This window comes from Equus caballus, chromosome 3, assembly GCF_041296265.1.
Source record: "Equus caballus isolate H_3958 breed thoroughbred chromosome 3, TB-T2T, whole genome shotgun sequence".
NCBI classification, from domain to species: Eukaryota; Metazoa; Chordata; class Mammalia; order Perissodactyla; family Equidae; genus Equus; species Equus caballus.
Window position 1 is genome coordinate 87,790,069 of NC_091686.1, and position 26,163 is coordinate 87,816,231.

At 37.4% G+C, this 26,163-nt stretch overlaps 1 protein-coding gene and 1 long non-coding RNA gene across 8 annotated transcripts in view; one reads left to right on the top strand and one right to left on the bottom strand.

Moving 5' to 3' along the window:
- Nucleotides 1–6,105, bottom strand: part of LOC111772913 (uncharacterized) — a 48,887-nt gene extending 42,782 nt beyond the window's left edge. The window contains exons 1-2 of the long non-coding RNA XR_011437140.1: nt 5,920–6,105; nt 994–1,145 (exon numbers count right to left, since the gene is read on the bottom strand). This is a non-coding gene — a long non-coding RNA (uncharacterized lncRNA). The remainder of the gene's footprint in view (nt 1–993; nt 1,146–5,919) is intronic.
- The window catches only part of COX7B2 (cytochrome c oxidase subunit 7B2), a 125,254-nt gene continuing 104,969 nt past the window's right edge, over nt 5,879–26,163 (top strand). For 5 of the 7 annotated variants that reach the window (XM_023638146.2, XM_023638144.2, XM_014738586.3 and 2 more), the window contains exon 1: nt 6,116–6,374. The gene's annotated coding sequence lies outside the window, so the exon portion shown is untranslated. Of the gene's footprint in view, nt 6,375–26,163 lie in introns of all 7 variants that reach the window. The other 2 variants (XR_011437139.1, XR_011437138.1) reach the window with 1 other exon arrangement.

The following is a 26,163-nucleotide window of genomic DNA, read 5'->3' on the forward strand; positions in this document are numbered from 1 at the left end:
CCGGGAGATTACATACGAGTGATTCTCATTCAAGAATTAGTATTTCTTTGTTTTTCTCTTTTGAGGGAAGAAGCATGTGTGGTACTATATAAGTAATTGAATTATATGTATATGATATAGATATATTCTTTATTAATGATATTGATTTTACTATCAAATTTAATCTTTTTTATACTGTCAATAGTATATGTACATTTTGCCATCTGATATGATGAAGCTGAAAATATACTTGATGAGTTTAATGGATGTTGGCATAAATTATTATGCAGGCAAACACACACACACACACAATATTGTAAATGGGGCCTATGAACTGAGAGATGTAAGATGACAGTATAGTGCCTCACTTACTTCCTAGAGGTAGGTTAGCACAGTGGTGGTCCAGGGCCTCTAGAGTCATCTATCACTTAATAGTGTGTGACTTTAAACATTATTTAATCTCATTGCTGCTCAGTTTCCTCCTTAGTCAAATAAGGATAATTACTTGAGTGGTTTTGATACTTAAATGAGTTGATTCATGTGAATATGTTTTGAAAAGTACCTGGCACATACTTAAGTGCTCAATAAATGTTGAGTATTAAAACAATTTTTTTTTCATTGTTCTGTTGGCTCATCTGAGTGGTTCTCCTTTGGCATCTCTTATGCAGTTGCAGTCAAATAGTAGGTGAGGACGGAGTCATAGGAATGTTTTCTCATTCACAGGCCTGATGCCTGGATTGAGAGGGCTGCAATCGTGGTAGCTATTTGAGGATCTCTGTCTGTGTGTGTCTACCTTGGGCTTTCTCATGGCATGGCAGTCTCATTAGTTAGCTTGCTTACAGGGCAGCTAACTTTCCCCAGATCAAGCATTCCAAGACATAGGAGGCGGAAGTGGCAAGTCTACTAATGCCCTTTCTACAAACTGGCACAAATATTGGAACTTGTGCCATATTCTATAGGTCAAAGTAGGTTATGAGTCCACTCAGATTCAAGGAGAAGGGACACAGACCTTACCTCTCAATGAGAAGAGTATCAAAGAATTGTAGCCATCTTTAATCTGTCACATATATTGACATTCTTCAGTGGCCTATTTAGTGAATATCAACACTCATGCCTTCTTGGCAGTTGAAAACCTCTCTGGAGTTTAGATATGTTGGCTCTAGATTCTTCACGTTGAGATATAAAAAAACAAAAAAAAGTGGTCGTTGAATAGTTAGCTTTATAATCAGTACAGAATTTCAGCCTATGAAAAATAATACAAGCTATTATTTCCCTTTGATCTGTGTCATTTGTGTGCTGTTGTGTGCACTGGCACTACCTAATAGTCAAACACCAACCCAGAAAAGAGGATATAGAGGAAGAATCATTTATCCTTCAACAAAATCCATAGAGGTTACATATCTCTACATTTATAACACATGAAACAAGACTGTGAGAGAACGGGGTCACATATGTTTCTCTCAGCAGGGTATAAAATTAGAGGTCATTCAGGTTCCATGGAAAAAAATTACCAGAGCAGAGTGGATTCTTCCTAAATCTTAGCAGAAAATAGCAGCATAACTAAGTAAAGGGACTCTGAGCTTCGGAATTATGACTGAAGATATTATACCCCTCTGCTGATATTACACCGTCTTTTTAACTGTCCCTTTATTTAACTAATTGACTCCAGACCTGATAGTGGGCTGGCAACTAAGTCAATTAAGTGGCAGTTTGAAACAAGGAAAGCTTTATTTTTCGAGGTGCAGTTTCACAAATTTAGACAGTCTATATAAACAAACGGTTCACTTCTAAATAAATGGAGATGTCAGTTCTGTCAAATAACCTGCAAACTGTTAAAAATAAAAACTTTCCAGGAAGCATGCAGCAAAGTCTCTCACAAAATCATGTGGGTAGTCAAGCTGTATGGCTGTGTAGCCTGGTATCATAGATTAAACACGTCTTACAAGTGCCAGGATAGCTAGATAATTACTTTAGACTTGAACCATTACTTGGTCAGGTCATATTATTCTATGAAATTTTCTCCTAAATTCCACTGGTTGTTCTATTTTTTTATCCTAATGAAATCATAGGGTTACAGTATGGTGGTCATAGAATCATAGCACAGCAATTAAAAATCAATTTCCAAGTAAATAAATTTTTAACTTGGACTTCTTAAACACCATGAAGTGCATATATATATATATATATATATATATATATATATATATATAATACAAACACACACTTCTTAAAATCTCCTTTTATGTCCCATCCATTTCCCCATATTTCACAGTTACTTCCAGATCCCTAACTCCAAAAATTTCCATAGAAGCCTCCCTGAGACTATACCACCTACCTCTCATCTTCTTACCCTTACTGCTTTCCTCCTAGCTCTCTAGTTTAATTTTTCCTCATATTCCATCACACAAAAAAGAATCAATCTGACAATTGACAAAATCTTCTTTAGAGAGTTCCAATCACCCCCTCCCCCCATCTTCAATTTCTGAATGGGATCTAAACTGAGAAGTGGGTGGGATGGTTGGTATTCAGAGATGGAAAAGACAGAGTTATGGGAAACGAAGAGATGCAAGCACAGTGTGCTCCTTCTCATTTCTGAGATTAATCTCTGTGAATGAACAAAACAAAATACACACAGTTAGAAGTAACCACAAAGGAAGAGAAGCAAACAAGATACATGCAGTTGGGTTAGTGAAGATCTTCTCAGAGGGGACTCACTTCCACTTCTTGTCTGGCGAATTCTGAAGGTGTCAGGCTCACAGAAGCATGTCACACAAAAGAATGTATGCACTATTTCCTGACATCTTGTCCAATAGAGCATTTGTCCCAGATTTTAAATTTTTGTTGAAAAATTCGTATTCATGTTTGCAATAAAATAAGTCTGGATGGATTTGTTAGATCTTGACTTTATACTTCTGTTTTCTGCCATGCTCTCATTTAGAAATGTGTGAAATGTGTGTAGTAAACAAAACACGTGTTAACATGTGGTCAAACCTAAAAGACAATGAACAACAGATTGTCTCTAATACTGATCATTCCAGACCCAACATAACCAACATCTTTCTATTAAGAACATTATGGGGCTGGCCCCATGGCATAGTGGTAAAGTCTGGCACACTCCACTTGAGCAGTCTGGGGTGCATGGGTTCAGATCCCGGGCACAGACATGCACCACTTGTGAAGCCATGTTGTGGCAGAAACCTACATACAAAATAGAGGAAGATTGGCACAGATGTTAGCTCAGGGCTAATCTTCCTCAAGCAAAAAAAAGAAAAAGAAAGAAAAGAATATTATACAAGACATCCACTATAAAGCAAGGTGGTCTGGGACCCTACTAGCTCAGGACAGCTAGGAACGCTAACTCTTTCCAGACTTAGGTGGTGGTAGGCAAAATATTTGATGCTGTACTTCTTGCCGTCCACTTGGGCTATCATTCAACTGTGGCCTTGTCCATGTCCAGAACTTTGAGATGCGGGAGGCCTCCAGACCTAACATGCCAAAAGGTGGGCTCAGTGGAACATTATAGACAAGGGTACACAAAATCTGCCTGGGCAACTGAGATAAACTCATACTGTACTTGAGCTCATACATAGTAGTCTGAATGTTCTTGTTACAGTTCTGTCATTTACTGTGCGTTATAAATATATAAGTATTTTATTATTTAGTAAAAGTTCTTTTAATTTTGCAATGAACCTTTTCAGGAGCAATGAGCTTAAAGAAAGGAAAGTGCATGCTTAATGAGATTTTAAATATTAAATTTCTATTTGCAAGAAAGTTGATAGATAATATGTAAAATGGACAAAATATATGTCAATATTTATCATCTACCATGAGAATATTAGTGTCATCACTCTGAAAACCGGAAGACATAGAAGACTGCAGAAGAATCTCCTTCTAAGCACGTACTTCAAAGGTTAGTAGTTATTTTATGAAGAATGTACTGGAAGATAAGAAATTAACATATGCCTGCAGAAAGTACATGTATACACAACACTGTGAAATAGAAGTTTTCCATTAGAATAAATGACTACTCATGTAAATAATTTTTCTTATTTTTAATCCCAAGTTTTCTAGTGTGTATGTTGAGACATGTTGGCTGTTAGGTGGTTTTATATCATTGTTATCAGATGTCTCAAATAGAAAACAGTTAAATAATTTCCAATGTTTTTTTTGTCTGTCCAATTCATGGAGTCAAATTAAAACTTGAAAATTCAAAAGTAAAAGATTTGCTATTATTGCGAAAGTTGGTCTATATTTAGTTAAAAGAACTGTATAAAAATAAAATTATTTACAGTATAATATGAACTTAAATTAGGCAGAGCACAAGGTCATAGTAAAAAATAAAAACTATTATTAAATTGAGAAATGTATGGAATAATTATATCCTTGGAATTGGATGGGGTTGCATGTAATTCATAAATGTATCCAAACTGTAACTGACATATAACTGTAGTCAGCAAAATCACAAATATTTTTATATATCTTTTATTTATACAACTACAAAACTTTTGTGATAAAACTAGAAGTGAGTACCAAAAAAAAATTCAAACATAATACCACATATTTTCTGTCTTTGTTGCTCCTAAGTAGGATTTTAGAAATATTTGATTCTTTAAAAATACATTTTGTAAATGAATTTAAATGGTCTACAAAGATACTGAACTTTTTATAAACAAAATTTATAAAATCTTGTTGCATTGTGTTAAAAACCATTTATAATTTTCTTTTTTTTTCTTGCTGAGGAAGATTTTCCCAGAGCTAACATCCATGCTAATCTTCCTCTATTTCGTATGTGGGTCACCGCCACAGCATGGCTGCTGACAAGTGGTGTAGGTCTGTGCCCAGGAACTGAACCCAGGCCGCCAAAGTGGAGTGCGCTGAACTTAACCGCTAGGCCGTGGGGCTGGCCTCTAGGAATTTTTAATCAAACAATTCAAAAATTGTTGTGCTAATGAAATTCATATTTTGAAGATTTTTCAGATTGCAGTTTTTGAAAAAAAGTTTGTGACATGGTAAGTTAAAATTTACCCCTACAAAATCAATGGATAACCTAAAGAAACTCAATTGGATTTTAAATGATGTACAATATAAACTTTAATTTTGAAATTCTATAATTGTACCTTGGAATATTTTAACCCATGTGAAGAATCTTTTTGTGGAGCTGCTATTATAATTGAATAAGTTCACATGCTTAGAGAAATAAAATGAAATTTAACAGGTTTTCCAATTTGCAGTATCTAAATTTGGCAAAATCTTCAAAAGAATCATACACAATGGAAAATATTTTACGAATTTTGCATCATACAAATGTTTGCTGAAGAATAGTTCTCTGAATAGAGGTAAAAAGACGGTATATGTGAAAATATTTGTACTGAAAAATTTACATATTTCAATATAAAAAAATTTTCTATTTAGTATAATCTCTCTTTTTAGCTTATTTTCTTAATTTAAAATATAGCCTATAGTAAAGAGTAAATTGAAGGTGTCAAAATTTCCCATATATCAACCATAAAATACATATTTGAGAAGACTGTAGACAATTGAAAAAATTTAAAACAATAATACCATATTGAACATGTATTCTTCAGAAAAATATTAGTGATCCAGTATTATAGACAATTAAGGATGAAACCCGACTTAAAACACATCAACATGTGCCAAGAATTACCATTCTGTTATTTTTAATGTTCATATTATCAATATAAAGACATTTTAAAAGTTTGCTTGAATTTCGTTAATTTTTAGAAGTAATATCACTTTAAAAATGAATTTTGAATTGCAGCTTTTCTAAGTCTCCAATATAAAATCTCAAAAATTTATAACCTTAATTTTATTGCCCTCTTTCAATTTCAAGGGTCCTAGTTTGGACAATATATTAGGCGGTTACCATAATTAACGACCTGGCATGCTTAGGAGAGGTCAAATACACTACAAGAGACTTACAGCTCGCTTTGTGCTTACAAGCAGTCTCAAACTTCCCTTGTGACCAAGTGGGATGAAGATGTAACTGAGAGAAAGAGCCAGTGAGCTTGCCAAAAGTTTGCCGTGACACGGAAGGGAAAGCTCCCAAAAAGAGAGACTCCACATTTAGTTGAAGAGCGGGAATACTTATTCCCAAAGCTCTTGTTTCCTTCACTATGGAGGGACCCATATTAGAACCACAGGCCTAACGCTCGTGTGTCTCTTTACTTCCTCCTGCGGCGGTGGCAATCAGTTATCCGATTGGTCAATTTGGAAAGAGAAAGTCAGCCTGTGCGTGACCCGCCCCTTCCTTTTCTCTCAGAGATGAGCCGCCCACAGGAAGTGCTCATTTTACTCCGCCCCTCCAGGCTGTAAATCGACAGGTACGGATTTGCCTGTGCACCATCTTCCGTTGGGTGCTGCCTGTGACATTGTTGGTAAGTCTGTCAGTTCTAGGCTTCAGTATCAATAAGCCTGCGGTAATAAGCCACAGTCTTCAATATCCTCTCTAGCAGTTTTAAGGCAATACTTTGGTTTTCCTACTGTTTTACTTCTCTTACGTCTCTCAAGGGAAAAGAGACGCTACTTACTGGACTCTCCTCACATCCCAACATCTAGGAGGTAGAGTGGGAATAAGGAGAAAAGGAAAAGGAGAGAAATTCTGTGTTGTAAACTGTGGAGTAAAACTTATGGCATACTTCTGGCATGGCTAGAGTGGGAGCTGTTCAGCTTTGATAGTGTTGAACTAGGCACCGACCACATATTTCCAGCTGTAGTGGGTTGTTACAATTTCTGGCAGTTTTGCCCACAGAAGAGTGGCTGTTTTTATATAAACAAAACTTTTTATGATTCTATTGATAGGGGCAAGTTTGCATGCTTTGGGCTGTAAGCAAAGACAGGCAAGCTTTGAGGGGCTCAGGGAGCAAAATCTGACCAGGAGTGCTGAGACATCCTTATTAAACTCGTCCTACCCGAATAGTTACCGCTGCTTGACCTTGAACTCTGCAGACATGATTTTTTCCAAATAGTCTTGTCTGAGACAAGGGTTTGATTACAGAGAGAGTCTTTTCATGTACCAGCCTTTTAGGTCTCAAATTGTTTCTACCTGCAGGAAATGTTTTGTGCCGCGCCTCGGTTTGTGGCATAGAAAGTCTGCTCAATTCTGATCTTTTTCCATATTGTTATGACTTCCCTCCGGAGTAAAGAGAGGGAACATTGGAGGGACAAATCTAAGAGTGCATGTGACTTGTCTGTAGGTTTAAAAGTTGCTCCTACCTCTTGATCTCAAGCGGCTCTGAATTTGATCATTCCATACCCCCTGACCATGACTTTTGATCACTGAGATTTGAACTGTAATTCCACACATAGGAGGTTGATGCATATCAAATTAAAAAGGAATGGGGCCCTTTACTGTAAAGAGCATATACCTTCTTCGTAAATTGAGGATGAGAACTCAATAAAATTAATGCAAAAACAGTGGCTCAGAAAGCACATTTTAAAAAAAGGCTTGTGCTTGGAATGCTCTCGTTCTAATAATTGATTTTGCTTAGGAGAAAACTTGAGAAGTTAGGAGACAGACTTGACAAAGATGACATAGAAAATAACAATTTGAAGTTCAAGTAGACGTCTATAAGAGGAAATGGCGCTTCAAGGGAATCTAAATGCTGTACAACAGAATATTGGAAAAGGGAGACGTTGTTTAGTTGTTACTAAATTGAAATAGGGACCCGGGCTCCGAGATTAATCAAAAAGAGAAGGAGGCAAAATCTCGAAAGGAGTGGCTCTTTCAAAGAGAGTCAGGAAACTACTGAGAGGTCATGGATAAGGGATGACGTAAAAGGCAATTAGAACAGCATTTTAAAGGCCGAGGAAGAGTAGGAAGGTCTGCAGAACACACGGTAGCATTAGGTGATTTTCAGGATGATATAGTCATTGTGCATTTGTACAGTATGGTTTGTGCCTTCAAGAAATGTGCCCATGAATGAAGACTCAAGATCAGGCGTGGCAAGATGAGGCTTATAGAAAGGAGCCAGGTGAGAAGATGAGTTAAGTCCAAGTTTGGATGGGCTAGATGGGGCTCTAACGGGAGAAAAGTTCCCGTGTGGAATTATCCATCCAGGGAAGTGGAGAAGAAAAGATTTATTTAAATGGTAGATGATTTTAGTAAACTCACAATTTAGTGATTTCTTCATTAGTGGTAGAGAAGATTCTAGAGTTTAAGAAATAGAGGAATATATTAGGAAAAACTAATGTCTTGAAAAGATAAGATGGAAGGCAAGTATTCATTTCCTGCAAACAGCAATAATCCTGTATGTTTTGGAGAAGAGACCAAATTAATAAGCAGGTTAAGCAGTTAGAAATTCGACTTCCAAAGCAGATTAAATAGTTAAAAAATTAACTAAAACTTTCTGAAAGGTGTAAGAGAAGGATAGAAGAAAATAAAAACTAGAGACATAGTTCATTGCAGCAGAAAAATATGTAGCAGAAAAAATGCTATTCGAGGTCTGACCAATTCAGTGATGAAAGACAGTGCCTGAAGGAGGACATAGATGAGGTGTTCATTCTCGTTGGGCCTGTGGGGGCTCCAGCGTCAGAAGCATCATTTGCAGCTTCAGTTCAGGAATCTGTTGAGAGTAATTTTCCAGCCGAAACAAATGGGATAAGAGAGAAACCCTCCTTAAGAGGCCGGTTTCACCAGCTTAGCAATTCCCCAACAAGATGTAGTGGAAAGAGCCTCTGTGGTATAGGATTGAAAATATCTGCTTACTGGAGATAGTAGGCCCCGTTTTGTGAGATAGAATCCACTTCCAACAGTACCAGAGCTCCAGAAATGGGGGGGTCAAGGAGGGAATGGAAATGAAGAGGCTTTAAAAACATGTTCTAGAGGAAAAAACTGTACTTTAAGTAAAAACCTGGTGATCTTGATTGCACAGTTTTAAACTTGTCTGGGAGGCAGAAATGTCTCAAATGTCATTCTTTGAGAAAGGCAACAGTGTGCTGAGTGCATTTTGCTCCCAGATTTGGTGAATCCATAGTGTCAGAATTAATGTGTTGATAGAAGTTTTCTGGAATCTATGCTACTCATGCAAACCAACAAGCATCTTGGTGAAGCTGAAATCAAGAATGTTTCCGTGTCCTCTTCTTCCTTTGGATGCCATTTATTTCTGGTTTCTAAGAACACAATTTGTTTTGGGATAACTGTTCTAGGATCTGGGAATGGCTTGTATTTAAATTTCATGTGTGGGGCCAGTTTTGTTAAGTTGATGAGTTCTTTTACTATTGTTTTTGAACCATACATCCCAAACTAAAACACTAATAGTTCAAAATTAAAGTGACGCAAAAAAGTATACATTGACAAATCTTACCTCTATTCTGCCCCCTGTAGGTTTCACTTATTTAGTTGTTTGTTTAACAAACACTTCTGTACACTTCTGTAATACTTAGTAAGTGCCCAATACTATCCTACGTACTTTGCAAATGTTAACTCATTTATTTCATGTATCAACTCTATGAGCTAAGAATGCCTGTATTTCCCGTTTTGTAGATAGGCTCAAAGAGGTTAATTCATTTGTAAGTGGCAGAGACAGACCCACGCAGTCTGGCTAGAGTACCTAAACTATTTAGTAGGTCCTATGCTATGTATGCCTCCTGTGTCGTTTTTGAAATGCAAATGCATGCAAATATGAATATATATTTTTAATTTTTCCTTTTTTCTACAAAAGAAAGCAAACTTTATACGCTGTTCTGCACCTTAATTTTTTACTTAACTGCGTATCAGTTATATTTATTTCCATTTCCGTATGTAGAGAGCTTCTCATTCTGTTTTACAGCTGGGTGGTATTAATATTTTGTTATGTGAATATGTCATAGTTTATTTAAACAGTCACCTGTTGATGGACATTTGGGTGATTCCCATTCTTTTGCAATCAGAAATAGTGTGGTAATAAATAAACTTATATACTTGTCATTTTTGGCAGGTATATCTGTAGTATAAATTCTTAGAATTTGAATTACTGGATCAAAAGATAAATGCATATGTAGTGTAGTTTATATATTGCCAAATTCTGTAAGTCTTTTACTGTTTTGCATTCTGCTTACAACATGAGAGTTCTGCTTCATCATAGCCTCATCAAGACAGTATTATGAAATGTTTCAATTTTTGCCAGTCTAATAGGAGAAAAATGTTATTTCAGTATTGTTTTAATTTGTATTTATTGTTTAGTAATCAGATATGAATGAGTTGAATATCTTTCCATTTGTTTAAGGGCCACTTGAATTTCTTTTTCTGTGAACTGACTCTCATGTTCTTTGCCCATTTTCTGGGGAGCTTGTAGTGTTTTATTTCCATTCAATATTTAGCTGTGCATTTTATATGAAAGAAACAGACCTTCTGCCTGTGATGTGAATTTCAAATATTTTTTCAGGGTCATCTATTTTTTGACCCTCCCTCTTTTTTTAATGTAGTAAAATATATCAGTTTTTTCTTTTATGGTTTTTAAAAAATATTTATTCTTTTTTTTTTTTTTTGTGAAGAAGGTTGGCCCTGAACTAACATCTGTTGCCAATCTTCCTCTTTTTCTTTTTTTCTCTCCAAAGCCCCCCAGTACATAGCTGTATATCCTGGTTGTAGATTCTTCTAGTTTTTCTTTGTGGGATGCCGCCTCAGCACGGCTCAATGAGCAGTGCTAGGTCTGTGCCCAGCATCTGAACCAGCCAACCCCGGGCCGGCAAAGTGGAGCACGTGAACTTAACCACTCGGCCATGGGGCCAGCCCTCTTTTATGGGTTTTGAATCATATTTAGAAATGTATTTTTCTCTTCAAGTTTATGAAGGAATTTGTGTGTTTTCTTTTAGTACTTTCATGGTTGCATTTTTCTTTCATTTTTATATTTAAATCTCTGATTCCTTTTGAGTTTATCAGTGGTCACAGAGAATAATAGAGATTCAACTTTGTCTTTTCCCAGATGACTATTCTTTGGACTCTTTAAAATGTATCTAGTAAAAGCTTGTCTTTGATAGGATACAATTTCTGCATCCCTAAAGGAACTATACCCATTTGAGGCATTGGGAATGCCTCTGACTAGAGGAAGTAGAAGAAATTCATCAGGATGAGTTTTGTGCTTTCATCTAGGCAGTCTGATTTCAACGTCTTCCAGCTGTGGCTCACAAGGGCATGAGAATTTGACTATAGACTTTCATTCCTTTGAACCTTAATTTTTTTTGTATTTGACTTTAAAGGTGATTTAATCTTTGGACTTTAACTTCTCCTTGGGAATTTAATAATTTAAGGAGATTATTTTCAAATTTGGGATATTTCAATGATGTTAGGATTTTATTGTTAGAATTTATGCCATTTGATCTAATTGCAGGACCTCTGATAGAAATGCTGGATAATATGTTAGTCATAATTTGGGGTAAGAAATAGAACTGGGAATAAATTTTCAACTTTAGATATAGAATGACAACAAATTTAATTTAATGTGATTTTTGACCTATTTTGGAGGATTCTTGCCTCAAAACATCTAAACTCCAAACAGTGGTCCCAGAAGGATTCCCAAAGTCATAGGTGGGGTGGGTGACTCATAAAGGTGGGAGCAGGATGTCTTGATAGACTGCAGATTCCTTTCCCTGGGAGGAAGCCACTTGCTTGGCAGCTCTTAATGATTAAGCCCATGGTTTAGGAGAACAGGATGCTGGAGAATATTTGTGTGTGGGAGAGATTATTGAATGCTTCCTCCCCACTCCCAGTGTTTCTTCTTTTTATATGTAAGATCCATTGTCATAACACGTCTGGCCTCTCAACCTAATTTCTACCTAAGTAATAGTTCAGTTTGGGGAGTTATTTGATTGTTGAATTGAGAAGAAGAAACTCAGAGCCCCTTCTTCTCCTGTTCTTGGGATTGAGCTGTCCTCAGAAAGCTGCTCTGCTCTCCATTTTACAGGGGTAGAAGGACTTTTCCCGTACCATCTTCCTGAGACTGATTGGGAAAGTCTGCTTAATTTTGCATTCAGTAATAGAAAACACATTAATAGATAAACTGCACTCTACTATGTGCTTAATTAGATACAGAGGTAATATTTTGATCTCTTGATAAGCCAACTTCTTTGTATCTCTTAATTGTTCAGAACTTGAGTAGGAGTGCCAGTTATTGACCTTTCCACCTCCATCAAGAAGGAAGCCCATGAAAAGGACAATAGGGTATTCAACTGAAATTTTAGATGCTTGATTATGCTTCGTAACTGAAGCGGTAATCAAATCCGCAAGGACCTCACTATTCCAATACATGCTCCAATAGCAATCTGTGTCTGATGTCTATGTGGAGGGAATATATGACAAGCTATATTGTCACAAAATATCTGCAGAAAAGTGAGCTAGGATCATATGCATACCACCTTTGATGCCTCAATGTTACATATACCTTTTCTGAAACCAGGGTGAGATATCACAGGAAAGTCTAAATTTAAAAACCAATATTGGAGTTTTGTACTATGCTCAGTTATGAGAAGCAGAAATGATAATGAGATGTAGAAATAAAGTAAGTTATATATTGTACACCTGAGTTTTCAGAACTGCTGAGACTGTGAAATTCACATTATGTTGGGTTTTTAATGTTCGTCTTTATTAATTTTATTCTGAATGCACACATGAAGTGCTTTGTATCAGAGACAGATTTTTCTTAGTAATTAAAGCACTACCACCCCTGCCCTTGGCCTTACATTTGTGGTGACACAATAAGAGCCAGGTCAGCTGTTCTACTCAAGTAGCCAAATTGTCTATAGATGAAGAATGTGAAAAAACACCTTTTTCTCTGCTTATTAAGGGATAAGGAAGCAGCTGTCTTCCTTCCTTCTTGAAAGAGTCTCCTGGGGTACATGATGGGTCTGATTCCTGTCTATAACACTTTGGTAGGAAATAAAATCTCCCCAAAAGTCATATAGATCCCCTGTACGTCTCAGACCTAGAGATGTCTCTAAGTCCTGGGTCTCATTCCTCCTTGAAATGTAAATACCTAGGATAGTCTCCCCAGTCTTTCACCCCAGACCTACGTACCTTTTCAAGGATGTAACCTTTTGGCTTTGGGGGAGATAAGTTTTATTATCCTTTTGGATCAAAGCAGATTCTCTAACTATGTCGTGAATACATTTCCATTTTACAGGAGGCTTGGACTTTTTATAGGAACAATGAGAAATCCAGGAATGTTTTGTCTCCCCACACATCCATTACATGAGTTTTTGTCATTTCTCCTGGATAAAGATGTTAATACTGTACCTGGGGCATAGCAAGTACTCCACAAATGATAGCTATTGTAGTAATTATTATGCTTTTTATTTTAAGATCTTAAAAATGCCTATATCCCTGTTGCAGAAAGAATCATTAAAATGGAAATTACTTTTAAATTCATTTGTTTCACTTAGGGAATGAATTTGTGGCAGAAATTTTGCTTGGCTTGTATCTATCATGAGCCTTGAAATCTGCAGAGAGGAGTCTATATTTCCTCATGGAAGGCCACTGTTTAGCTCAGAACTCACTTTCCCTTCTTGGTGAAAGAGTACACCTCAACACACATACATCTATGTCAGATACACACACACACACACACACACACACACATGCGTACCTCCTTGAAGTGCACTTAGGTCTCCATTCCCTTCAGATCTTTATCAAAATGGATTTTATGTCTGCTAAGCCAGTGAGACTTTATTCTCTACTAGTAGCTAAACCGAGTAGTTAGGAGATAATCTCGTATTCACTTACCCTTTCTTGACTCATCTTTTAGATTCTAGTTATAAGGATTCAAATTCTTTACATTTCATAGCTAATACTATGACAGTTTTAAAATAGACAGGGTACTGTAATATCTAGCTGGAAAGACAAAGCGACTTCAGATGAAGTACAGTATGGGATATCGTAAAACTCTAGTGGTAGAAAAAGGAGAAGGATCAGTACAGGTTGGAGTATTGATAATATTTAGTGGAGGACATGGTACATGAGTTGGACCTTGCTTTTTATGAGAAGCAAAGAAAGAAGACAGCATATCAGGTATGTAAACTAATATGAACTAAGACTATTTCTTGAACACATGTTAACTTTTTTCTCCAAGTATAGCGAAATGCAGTGATAAACAAGAAGTGAAAGCCTCTTCCTTCATAATTTTACAGTAGAGTAATTTTACAGTAGACTGTGATTCATTGATTATTTCTGTGATTAGGGAACAGAAGGAGATATGCTGCCAGCAATGAACCCATCAATTAGAACAAAGAGTTTAGGATAGATGCTACAGACAATGTAGAATCAACGCAGTTTTTAAGCAGGAAAGCGAAAGAATGAAAAACAATATTTTAGGAAAATTGATTATTGTTAAATTGAATGGAGAGAGGCTTGAGTCAGGAAGAACAATAAGGGAAATACTGGAATAATCTAAGTAATAAATAGTAAGAACATCTACTTTAATTTTGGCTTTTGGAAGAGAGAATTCAAAAGAAAAATCAACAGCACTTCTAGACTTAATTTATGAATGGAAGGAAAGAGGTAATTCAGAGGTAACTTCAGGATTTGGAAAAAAGAATATAAATTTGGAAGGGAAAGTGGCAAATTAATCTTTATGCAAATTTGAATGTTGGCCAATGACTATACCCAGGAGAAAAATTCCTATATAGACATTGAACATATGTTACTGGAATTCTAGGCAAGAGATAAAGGCTTAGAATTCACCAACCTAAAGGTGATGAGAGTCAGCCTTCTGAGCTATAAGGGCAAAGAGTAGACTTTAGAGGAATAGTTCATAGAGGGTTAGGAAGAGTAACAGGTGAAGGTGAGAGAACAAAGCCAATATAGTTGGGGAAGCTGAAGAAATAGCCATGTCAAGTTCCTGTGGTGTTGTATGCTGGTCTCAGTCTATCAATAACCAATATTGTGGCTGGACCAGCCCTTGTGGTTCTTATTATGATTGCAAGATTCTCCCAGCAGTGACCATCAGGAAACTTTGAAAAAAAAGTTTATTATTTACAAGTCTTGGAAATTACGTGGCATCCTTGGGGCACACAGCCAGGTCACGGGAACAGAGATTAAGAGAGAGAGAGCAGGCCTGGAGTTCTGCTTTTATTGGGGTCTAGGGTGGGGACCTAAGGTTTTGAGGGCTCACTCTTTATTACTGAATTTGAAACATAAGAGAAGGAATTAAAAGTGCAGGAAGGGAAAAAAAATAAGCAGCCAAGGGCTGGCCCCATGGCCGAGTGGTTAAGTTTGCACGCTCTGCTGCAGGCGGCCCAGTGTTTCGTTGGTTCGAATCCTGGGCACGGACATGGCACTGCTCATCAAACCACGCTGAGGCAGCGTCCCACATGCCCCAACTAGAAGGACCCACAACAAAGAATATACAACTATGTATCGGGGGGCTTTGGGGAGAAAAAGGAAAAAAAAAAAAATAAGCAGCCAAAATGGTCAGTTATCAAAATCAACCAAGATCTCTAAAACAAAGGAGCCTGGGCCTGGCTCTTTATCTAGTCCTGTGGCTGGTACTGTGTTTATTGGAGCTAGCCATCTTTGAAGTGGATGCCTCTGTGAAGTGGATGCCTCACAATCAATGCTTAAGCCAGCACTGGCATTACAAAAAAGAGAAAAGCCACTGTCAGGGCTTACACTACTTGTGGTTAGCTATGTCACATTTTGATGTGAGGTAAAAGAAAATGAGGTCTGAGAAATCCTCATTAATCTTCTGGTTTAAAGTATTACCCAAGGTGGGGGGGTGTGAAATGAGGAGGCCTGAACTCATATCCATGTAAATTTGCACATTAGACCACTGTCACCCATTATTGCAGAATGATTTGTCAGATAAATTGTGAATGAGCTGTTTAATTTGAGCAGTGGAGAGGGAGGAGGGGTAGGCGTATGGGTGGTGATGGGAAGGCAGTACTGAGTTGGCAGCCATAGGCGTTATCCTGAAGGGTGCCTGAGAAAACAGAATACTTGAGAGGGGACAATAATGGGCTGGTCCCTAAATCAGTGTTTTCTGGTACTTCTGGGGGCAGATTACTACTCTTTCTTAGCAGAAACCCAAGTGATGTTTGTCTGTGGAGTGGAGATAAAGTAAAGGTGACACAGAGAAATGCAACTTTTCTTAATACTCAAGAGGGTGAATGCTTAGCATTTGCCTGTTATCGGGAGAAAGAAGCCAGCTGAGTTGGTGTTGGATGAAATCTGGAGAGATATCAACCCCTTTTCTGTCTAAAGACCTGAAACAAGAGTGGTGGTAGGGGAAGGCAGAGGAGAAGGGAGTTGGAATCTTAATTTTACAAAAGAGCTAGCAGTTCATGACAGGGCCCATAGCCTGAGTGACCTGTATTTCCAGACAGTTGCCCCTGTCTTGACCCAGTTTGTTTCTAGTTTTGTTGTCTGTGACCCTGGGGTGAGGCTAAGGACAAAGGACAATTGGGAAGCCAGCCATGGCCTACAAAATAAGCCTTCAATTGTCATTTTAATGGGTCTACTGTTTCACCTTAATTTAATTTCTCTACCTCCAAGAATATATCTTGTTTTGTAAGTTCACAAGCTGACACATCACCCAGAGAGACTATTTATTTTCCCTATCTTCTTCACACAAAGGCTGAGATTATTCTTGCAACAGTAATCAAGATCTTCTGTCTTTGGGTTGCAAAGAAAATGCGTTCAACTGTACTTGAAAGAGAAAACTGAAATTCTGCTACAGATGATAAAGCACATTCTCCTTCTCTTTCAATTCTGTCTGCTCATATCAGCTGAGCTGCGTGAATAACAGCAAAACGTGCCTGTTGCTTGCTATTGGCAAAAACTACAATTGCCCAAAACTGTGTATTAGGTGTGTCGAGGTTTACTCCTATTGTAGAAACTGTGCTTTTAGTCCATTTTTTTCTTATTTTGTTAGTGCTAGCATGGTACAAAATGAACCAGGAAAATGGTCCCCAGAGGAAAGTTTTCTCACTAGCTTTAATAGCAGAGCAACTGTGAATCTTCCAGAAAAATGATCACATCTCAAATGTGATTGGCTTGCTTATCTGCCTGTTGTAACCTTTGTACATTACTGGTGTAACTGTTTTAGGAAACAATCCTGCAGACTTATTAGCATGCTTAGTGTTAGCTTTAATTATTTATTGCATTTATTGGGTGTGCAAGTCATGAAGTTGCCATTGGGTGCTTTACCAATAGCACAACCACCACATTAAGAAAAGACATCTGAAAGTAAAAGTAGGTCGGTACCTCTGAGATAGAGATTTCCATAAACAAAGAATGTACTGCACATTTTCCTTTTCCCCCATCAACAATCTCATGGGCATGTCGATTGTGAAACCACAGTCAAATTTATAGAAATGAAAGGGTAAAGACAAAATAAAAGTTTGTACTCCTGTGTACTCAATAAATAATTCTTTTTAGCCAGTACTATAACAGGAGGCCAGTGGCACAAGTCTAAGCAAAATTGTGAAGTAGAAATGGTTTATCTTTAAGGGCCCTAGCCCCACTGTGTGCCTAATAATATCGCCTTCTTCAGAAGCCTTGTCAGTTTTCTCTCCTCTCCAAAATTATTTATTCTCAGGAGGAGACAAAATTCGTTCTTGCTGAGGTTGAAATGGTGAAGGTGGTAATGGGGCTAGAGAAAGAACTCTTTGAGACCAACTAGCTTTAAGTCCACTTTTCATCATTTCCCAGCTATTTGATTTTAATGAATAATTCTCCCTCAGGAAGATCAGGGTTTGGTACAACTTGGAGTTTGTGCAATTTGGGGGGCCCTTTTTAAAAAAAATACAAAACTACATATATAAATTTAGGTAAGAAAGTAAATATTTATGATTACACATTAAAGATGACAATACGACAAAGTTCAGAAAAATAAAATTTAGACATTCCTCAGCCTTATTTGTCCATAAAAAAATTATTTCCATGACAACGACAAAAAACTTTACCAAAATAGCTTGTGGTCTGGGGATACAATGACCTATGCTGGTCCTTATTTTCTGAAGATTTTGGGGCTACTTTGATTTTCTCTCCTTCTTATGAGTCATTTTTTTCTGATAATGGAAATTGATATGGGGAAGAAGCCCAAGATTCTGGGTAAGGGAGTCAGGCCCCGCGGAGTAAATCACCTCTTGAGGTGCACTAAGCTCTACCTTCCATATAAACTGATGGCAAGTCCCCAGAGAAACTCAGATGCAAAGAGTGCGTGTCCTTGTGTGCTTCAGTTCTTGTATCATAGCCAAGCCAGTAAACACATCTCATAAGATGCATCATAAATTCCATCATGGATAATAGAGATAAAGATACATGACAGTGATTTAAAAGATGTGCACTTAGACTGTCTACCTTTGTTAACTCATGTGACATTCCTGATGGACTTGTCCCACTAACATTGTCAAAAATATCAGTGAAGTCTGATAAACATGTGTGATATTGCTTTTCTTTTCTTTTTAGTCTATACCATAATCCATAAGAGTGATATCAGTAGTCCCTGCAGTTAATATCAAAGTCAGGAAGACTCACAAGCTACTGAAGTTAGCAAAAGGGAGTCCTTGACTCTTGTGGGAGGCAAGGTGTACTTTCATTTGTCAGTGATGCATTAAGTAGGCTAGTCTTTGGAACCTCTGGGTTGTAGTTGATTATACTCCTTAGTATTTGCCTCTCCTGAAGGATGCACAACAATAGCTAAAAATAAATTTAACTGAATAGGGTGAAAGAATAAAAAAATAAATGAATACGTAAGAGGTCCATTGCATAGAACTGGAACAAAAGAAACCTACTTACATCTGAGACTCATTTTCTCTTCACTGCATCAGAATAACATGCCTGCAATTTAATTTGGTTTTACAGTGTTCACAATCAAGCTTGGCTTTCAGGATGTGTTACCCTGAAAAATCTGTGGTCTCTTCAGCTTGTGCTGAATCCAGTGTCATTCCCTAGTGCCACAGGCTGGAGGAGAAGGGAAAGAAGCAAGAGTGGGCTCAGAGCTTAACAAACTAACGCATAGTGGAATGGCCCGGTATTCGTTAGTCTACTATATAGATTTAAAGGGGTGGGGAAGACTTAAATTTGATGTAAACTCATGTCTTTTCTCCAGGGCTCCAAGGTCAGAGACAAGACAAGGAAACTTTACATGATTGTGGTATTCAAAGAGTGGTCTCTTAGACATTTTGTTCACTTGCTTTTGGGGGCATCTTTCTTCTCATCTCCTCTTTGTCTCATTGCTGCTCCCTTTCAGTCCTCTCTGCTGGATCCTCTTCCTCTTTCTAACCTTAAATGTTGAAGCATCCCAGGACTCTGTCCCTGGACCTCTTCTCTTCTTCAGATACATTCACTTTCAGGTGATTTTTAATTACCATCCTTACACTGAAGTTTCCCCAGGTCCTCTCTCTGGCCTGAATCTTGCCCCTGAACTTCAGGCCCATATCAAACTATCTACCTAAACCCAACATATCTAAACTTGAATTCTTGATTTTTCTCTACCAAATCTGTTTCTCCCATAGTATTCCCCTTCAAGTGTATGGTAACATCTGGTTCCTCAGGTCAAAAATTTTGGCATTACTCCTGATGTCACTCTTACTTTCACATCCCACATTAGCCAAACTGCTGGTTTTGCACTTTTAAAATTTATTCTGAATCTGACCACCTCTTTCCATTTCTTTGTCACCACGTTTATTCAATCCACCATCATCTCTAGCCTGCAACCTTGCTATATCCTCTTACCACTTGTGTCTACTTTTTCCTCCATTTAGCTATACTTCATGCACTGTTAGAAAGACCTATTTAAAATATAAATATGCTATTATCCTTTGAATAAAATTCTATAATGATTTTCTATCACACTCAATAAAATAAAAAATCCTTACTGTGGCTCAAAGGCCTGACATCTTCTGACTCCAGACTAACTAGTTTCTCTCCGTACTCACTATTCCCCAGCTGCCTTCTACTCAGCACTGGAAGGACTCTCCCTAAGAGTTTTCACACTTGTTCTTTCCTCTGTCCAGGAGGATCTTCATCTAAATGTCTGCAGGGTTTGCTCTTCTACTTCTTTCAGTCTCTTTGTAAGTGTTGTGATGTCAGAAAAAACTTCACTGCCCGTCCTGCTCGAAGTAGCACTCTTCCCCTGCTTTATTTTTCTTTGTATCTTTGTTGATTGCCTGTGCCTCCCAGTAGAATGTAAGCTCTATGTGGGAAGACACGTGGTCTGATTTGTCCTCTTTTATATGCCCAGAGTCCTGGCATAGGGTGAGCACTGAGGACATATTTAGAGAATGAATGAACAAGGCATCATTAATGTTCTAGGGACTCCACTTGCTTTAGAGCAGCACTCTTTCTGTCAGGATAGGTAAAGGCAGTCTGTCCTTACTCAAATCCATTATAGTTGCCAGCCAGTTGCCAGACCTAGCTTTCGCTACTGCTCTGTACTAGAACAGAAGCCAAATCCTTGTGATTATGAAAACATGGCACGTACTAAGGAAGGCCTAGACTTAGACTGCTTTTCTACTCAGGCACACCAGGGTCACATAAAGCTTCAGGACTCATTCCAGATTCTTCTTAGTGGGGGCTTAAGTCAGCTGTCCTACTGCCTTCAGCTAGATCCATTATTTCCTGAGCTGGGCCCAGCTGGCTGTTCAGGTTAGAAGTTTCAATGCTTAGGTGAATCTCTTAGTATTCATGCTGCTGGCATTTATTCCTTTGTATAAATCATGTTTTCCCCTCATAATAAAAGTAACACAGACTAGATTAATGAGGAAACATGGGAAAAACAACAATTGTAGAAAAAAGAAAAAAAGTAAGTTTTCAAAATTCCGCTTCTCAGAAACAACCATGTTAACGTTTTGATGTATTTCCTATCAGTTTGAATTTAGTGTGTGTGGGTATATGTATGTGTTTACATGGTTGGGGTAAGCCAACAATATTTGTTGAGTGCTATTTGTGTTCAGAGCCCTTTGTTCCCTCCTAAATAATCTTGATAAAAAAGATGAAGGAATTTAACTTTCTGTTCTCATTATGAACTACTCCTCAGAAGGTATTCATTTCACCTGAAATTAGACTTCACTCCTTCCGTATTACCGTTATCCTGTGCTAGAATGTACATTTGTTCTTTTTGTCATACCTACCTAGTCTCTCTGAGAGGTAGTGCCCATGGCAGCCAGCTCAGACACACCAGAGCAACACTGGAAAACAGAATTCAATCAGTGAAAATAAGAGTTAAAATGTGTGAGAGTGTCCCTGACTTGAAGAAGAGTCAAGGAGTACTGTGGCGTCAGGCCTGGTGGATATGGGGAATAGTTGAATGCTAAGACTATTAGTGACAGAACCTAAGTCCAGGGAGCAGGTGTCAGGTCTCTGATGGAAGCACACTTTCAGATCCAAGGCCAGACCTAACAAAGAGGATGTCAAGTCCTAGCCAGAGAGAACGTGGATAATAAGCAGAGTGGGTGATGAAAATGTGGAAACTTTTGATAAGCGTGGTTTAACTCGTTCTACCAAGTGAGTCTTTCTTCCTGGGTTTGTTTAATTAATACATGATCATTATAGGAACACCTGAAAGTATAGATAAGTGGCTGCCTACTTACCTTAAAGATATCTTTTGATGCTTGCTTTGTGGCATTGGTGGTATCTAGGGTGGAAGATTAGGGGAAGAGATAGAATTGGGAATTGGAGGAAGTATAAACAAGAGACAAATAGGGAAGATATAGCATTGCAGTATAATTATTCAAGAAGAAATATAATCGTCTGTCATCTTTAGAAACATAGGAACCTGTCCATCACTGTTACTTGACTTGTTATATGTTACTTTTGTGATTTGAAACCTATTATTTAAAAAAAATACTTAAATTCTTAAATTGGCATTAACAAGCTGAAAATAGACTAGGATTTAAATGCAGCTTCTTTCCTAGAATCCTAAAGGAATTCATTGAAATCTTGGTGGAATGCAGTGTCTTATTACCTGAAGGTACCCCTTTGAGATACCAAAGTCTTTACCTCCAAGGAAAGCACTGAGCTCTTGTGGCACCTTCTAAGGGACGCCACTTTGCTACTCCCATTGTGCTCCTAATGCACAGTAGACAGCATGTGAGTTATTGCTTATCAGGGAAGTTCTGATCTTCACTGTGAAATGTTGTTTTCCAGATGTTTGAGTCATTAAGAGTGGTGTCAGCACAGCAAGCAGGCCTTCCGTTTTGGGCATCTATGCCTTCAGCAGGGGTTTGTAGCCTACTGGTACCGGCCTGATTATAAACTTCAGATAGGAGTCAGGCATGTCCAGGAGGTGGCAAAGGAATCCTTGGACTAGGCTAAGTCCTGCCTTTGTTTTCATTCTCCAAGCCGCCTCAGGGTGCAGAGGCTAATGCTGCTGGGGTGAGGCGATTGGGGAAGAGCCAGGTGGTAAGATGGCTTCCCTGATTGGTATGAATTGTCAAATAAGACTTGATTGTCCTATATCTGTACGGGATATTTACTTGGTAGTTTGAAGTACATGATCTTAGATGAAACCTCTGAGCCCAAGGTGATAGACAGTGTGCAAATGAAGGACATAAGGCAACCTTTCCCTGTTTTCTCACAAATGTCAAACTGGCTAAAACTAGAATGAAGCTTTGCTTCTTAAATGAGTCTCTGCTTTCTTTTTGCTAATACCCTTAGGCTAGGAGGACATCATATCTTTCTATGGAAAATGAACATGAAAATCTGTCCCCTAAAATACTTCTCAGGAAAAAATGAACAAAATGGAACAGGAGAATCAGGAAAAAGAGTTGGGATTCATTCCTTTCTTCCCTTCCTCCTTTCTTTCCTTCCAGTTTGGTTTGTATTAAACCCTTCTAGATGTGAGGCACACTTAATGGTTCCTGCTTTGTGTTAGAATAGTAATGCTAATTGTTAAAAAAAAAAAAAAGCTATATTTTCACGTTGCTGAGAGGATTTCTGCCTAGAGTATAAAACACCTGTTTGTGACTTTTTTCCCCCACACCAATTAACAGTTCTGTCCAGTAGGTGGACTCCTTCATGTACACATAGGGGTTTTCTTTTCTCTTTAATCAAGTTTTCCTTGAACCTGTGAAAAGACGTATCCTCATATTGAACTTTTGTTTTCACCAATTTAATATCTGAAAGGCTAAAAATAGTTTCTGGAATACCTATTCCTGTTTGAGAAATAACTTCATCTTTAGTTATTTTTTTCATTTCTGTTTTAGTTTATATCTTGACATTTTTGTTTCTAAATCAGGGCTCCTTTGCAGTAACTAAATTTACCATCTGCATTTGATTCTTTTAAAATAAACTGCATTTCTAAGCTTAATTCATCACAATATACAAATATATGAATAATTATAATTAATATAATTATAAATTGACACCAAGGACCAATGACCAATATTTCTTCTGAGAACTAATCTTTTTATAGTCTCCCTAGTTGTTTTCTTCATTCATTCTGGAGTAAATGTTTTTTTTTTATAATGCATCATTTAACAAAAAATACAGCACATGAGTCATTTTGAAGCCACTCCCTACAACTGACACTAGTTAATATTTCTAGGTTCACCTGAAGTCAGATGTCTGGCAGTTTCTCTATGGCCACTGGGACAAGTGCAGATTCTCATTCTAGGTTATCAGTCTTCCTTTGTCCCTAAATCCTTACCTTTCACCCCCATTCTTTGAAAATGTTATCTCAACACGGGCTCATAAACACTGAGATGTTGTCTGCATGGTGAAATTTCTACTAGTTGATTCAATACATTTATTCCAACATGAAAAAGCAATCTCTTGACCTGGAAATCTAATTTAGGAAAAGCCTCATTTAGGTAACCTTTGTGTGCTATTTCTCTGTGACTGGGCCAATGATGATAGCGTGTCACCTGAAACCAAATTTTTCTAACAATTCATTACCTTCTCATATATTACAGGTTCCACCTCCAGTGGAAAATTTAAATGTTGAGATAAGTGAAAAAAAAAAAAGGGGGGGGAGAGGGCAAGCTTTTTCCTGCATAATCCAGCTGAATTTTTGCTCTTTTATTCTAGGTTATAAATTTGTTGAAAGAAAGGGTTGTTTCTTATTCATCCTTGTATTTATCCTGGTATCTGATGTTTAACTTGGAGGCAAAGCTGAACGAAAGGCATTCTATTACTTCAAGATTTGAGATAGATTAGAACCTTCTGTTAAGCAGAATAATTAAGGATGTCATTATAGAACAGAAAATTTTTTTAAAACTCCACACACAGATATTTAAAACAGACAGATATAATTTTGAATCACAAGTCCTTTTTGTTAGCTGTCTGGCCTTAAGCAAGTTGTTGAACCTCTTGGAGCTTCAGGTTTCTCAATTTCTAAAATGGGAATGGCAATACTTAGAGCCAATTGAAGACAAGGTATTATATACCTCATCCAATACTATGTTATAAAAATTAAGACTCAAACCCAGCTCTTCTGATTTCTACTGTATAACACTGAAATTGGCATTCTATACTTTAGATACATGTAAAGTAGGGACAGGAATTAGAAAACGCCATATTGTTCCAGGATGATCTAGGGAAAAGAAAAAAGGTAATGCTGGAAATTCATTCTGAAAACATATTTAAATTTTGAGACCCTGGTGTGGTCTGAATGTGTCCCCTCCAAATTCATATGTTGAAATCCTAATGCCCAAAGTAACAGTATTAGGAGGGGGGGCCTTTGGGGGTGCTTAGGTCATGAGAGTGGTGTCTTCATGAATGAAATTGGTGCTTTTATAAAAGAGAACTCACAGAATTCCCATCCCCTTTCACCATTTGATGATACAATAAGAAGTCTATGACCCAGAAGATAGCCCTCTCCCAACTATGTTGGTACCCTGATCTTGATCTTCCAGCCTCCAGAACTGTGAGAAATAAATGTTTGTTGTTTATAAGCCACTCAGCTAATGGTGTTCTGTTGTAGCAACCCAAATGGACTAAGACAGACCCTGACAAGAATTTGAAATTGATATGTAGACAACGTAATTAAATGTTTACTACTGTATCAGTTGGTAGATAAGAATTAACTTTAGAGAAAATTTTAGTGCAAAAAAAAATATGTGGAAAGATAGAGGATTCTGAAAGGACCAAATTAGAGAGATTATTTTTTAAATTAAGCCAAATGACCATGACATATACCAAAATATCAAATCTATGAAGTTATTTCAAGAAAGCATGAAGAAAATAAACTAGATTGGAATTGTCAAAACAATTGAAAGCAATTGATAATATCCTTCACATGGTTAAGCATTTCCTTCTAGAATTAAAAAATTTAATCCAGATGTGATGTCAATTTAAATATACTCAGTATTGGTTCTAGCCTTGAGTATGAAAATATAATGCACTTTGATTTTTTTTTAACAAAAGTTTAAGATAGAGATTTTATTTCCCACTGCCTATCAAAAATGAGAGGAATCTGGCCTTATTTTGTATAAAATTATAACCTTCAGATTACGTTATCCAAGAGCCCAAGTGAAGGATATTCATTAAACATTTCGTCCCCATTGCAATATTCACCACAGATAATGACGATAGTACAGGTACACAGTAATAATGATGGTTGCAGACAGAAGAAGGTTAAGAACCATTAAGTGCTATTTAAGAAAATGACCAGGGTCTACTATTTGATTCTTCCTGTACTCTGCAGGCCACTGTATCAAATGGCATTCAAAAGATTGCTTTCTTTTAGGCTCTACCTAATATCTTTTGGACCTTTGCAAATCTGCATGCTACCTTAGATGCTTCAGCTTACAAGATATCCTGTTCAAGCTGTACTATAAAAGCAGAGGAAGTAGCAGCTCCAGGCTCTCCATCTTTGTCAGGACTCCTCCTGAGATATTAATGTAAAAGTTTACTAAACCAAAAATTGAGTTATAGCCCAGCTTCAATTGGACCCATTAAAGTGGTTTATGGTTCAGAGTAAGTTACCAGATTTATGTGTTTATTGGCAGAGTTTATAGTGTCATATAGACCACATACAGGTGGAGTTGAGGAAAGAAATCAATCTTTGTCATCTCTTAGTCTTTTTTGTCTCTGAGATGTGGTAGGAGTAGTGGTGAATAAAAGCCAAGCAAGCTGTGAATCCCATTTAAAGAGATTGGGGATAAGATCTCAGTTCTCACATAGGTGATATTTATAACCTCCAGATTTTAGAAAGAAGAGAGCTTTGGTTGTCAAAGAGAGATTTTTGCTGTCCTGGGACACACTTGTCTAAAATTCTAGAACTTCCAGTAAAATTTTTCTGCATAGCTTTC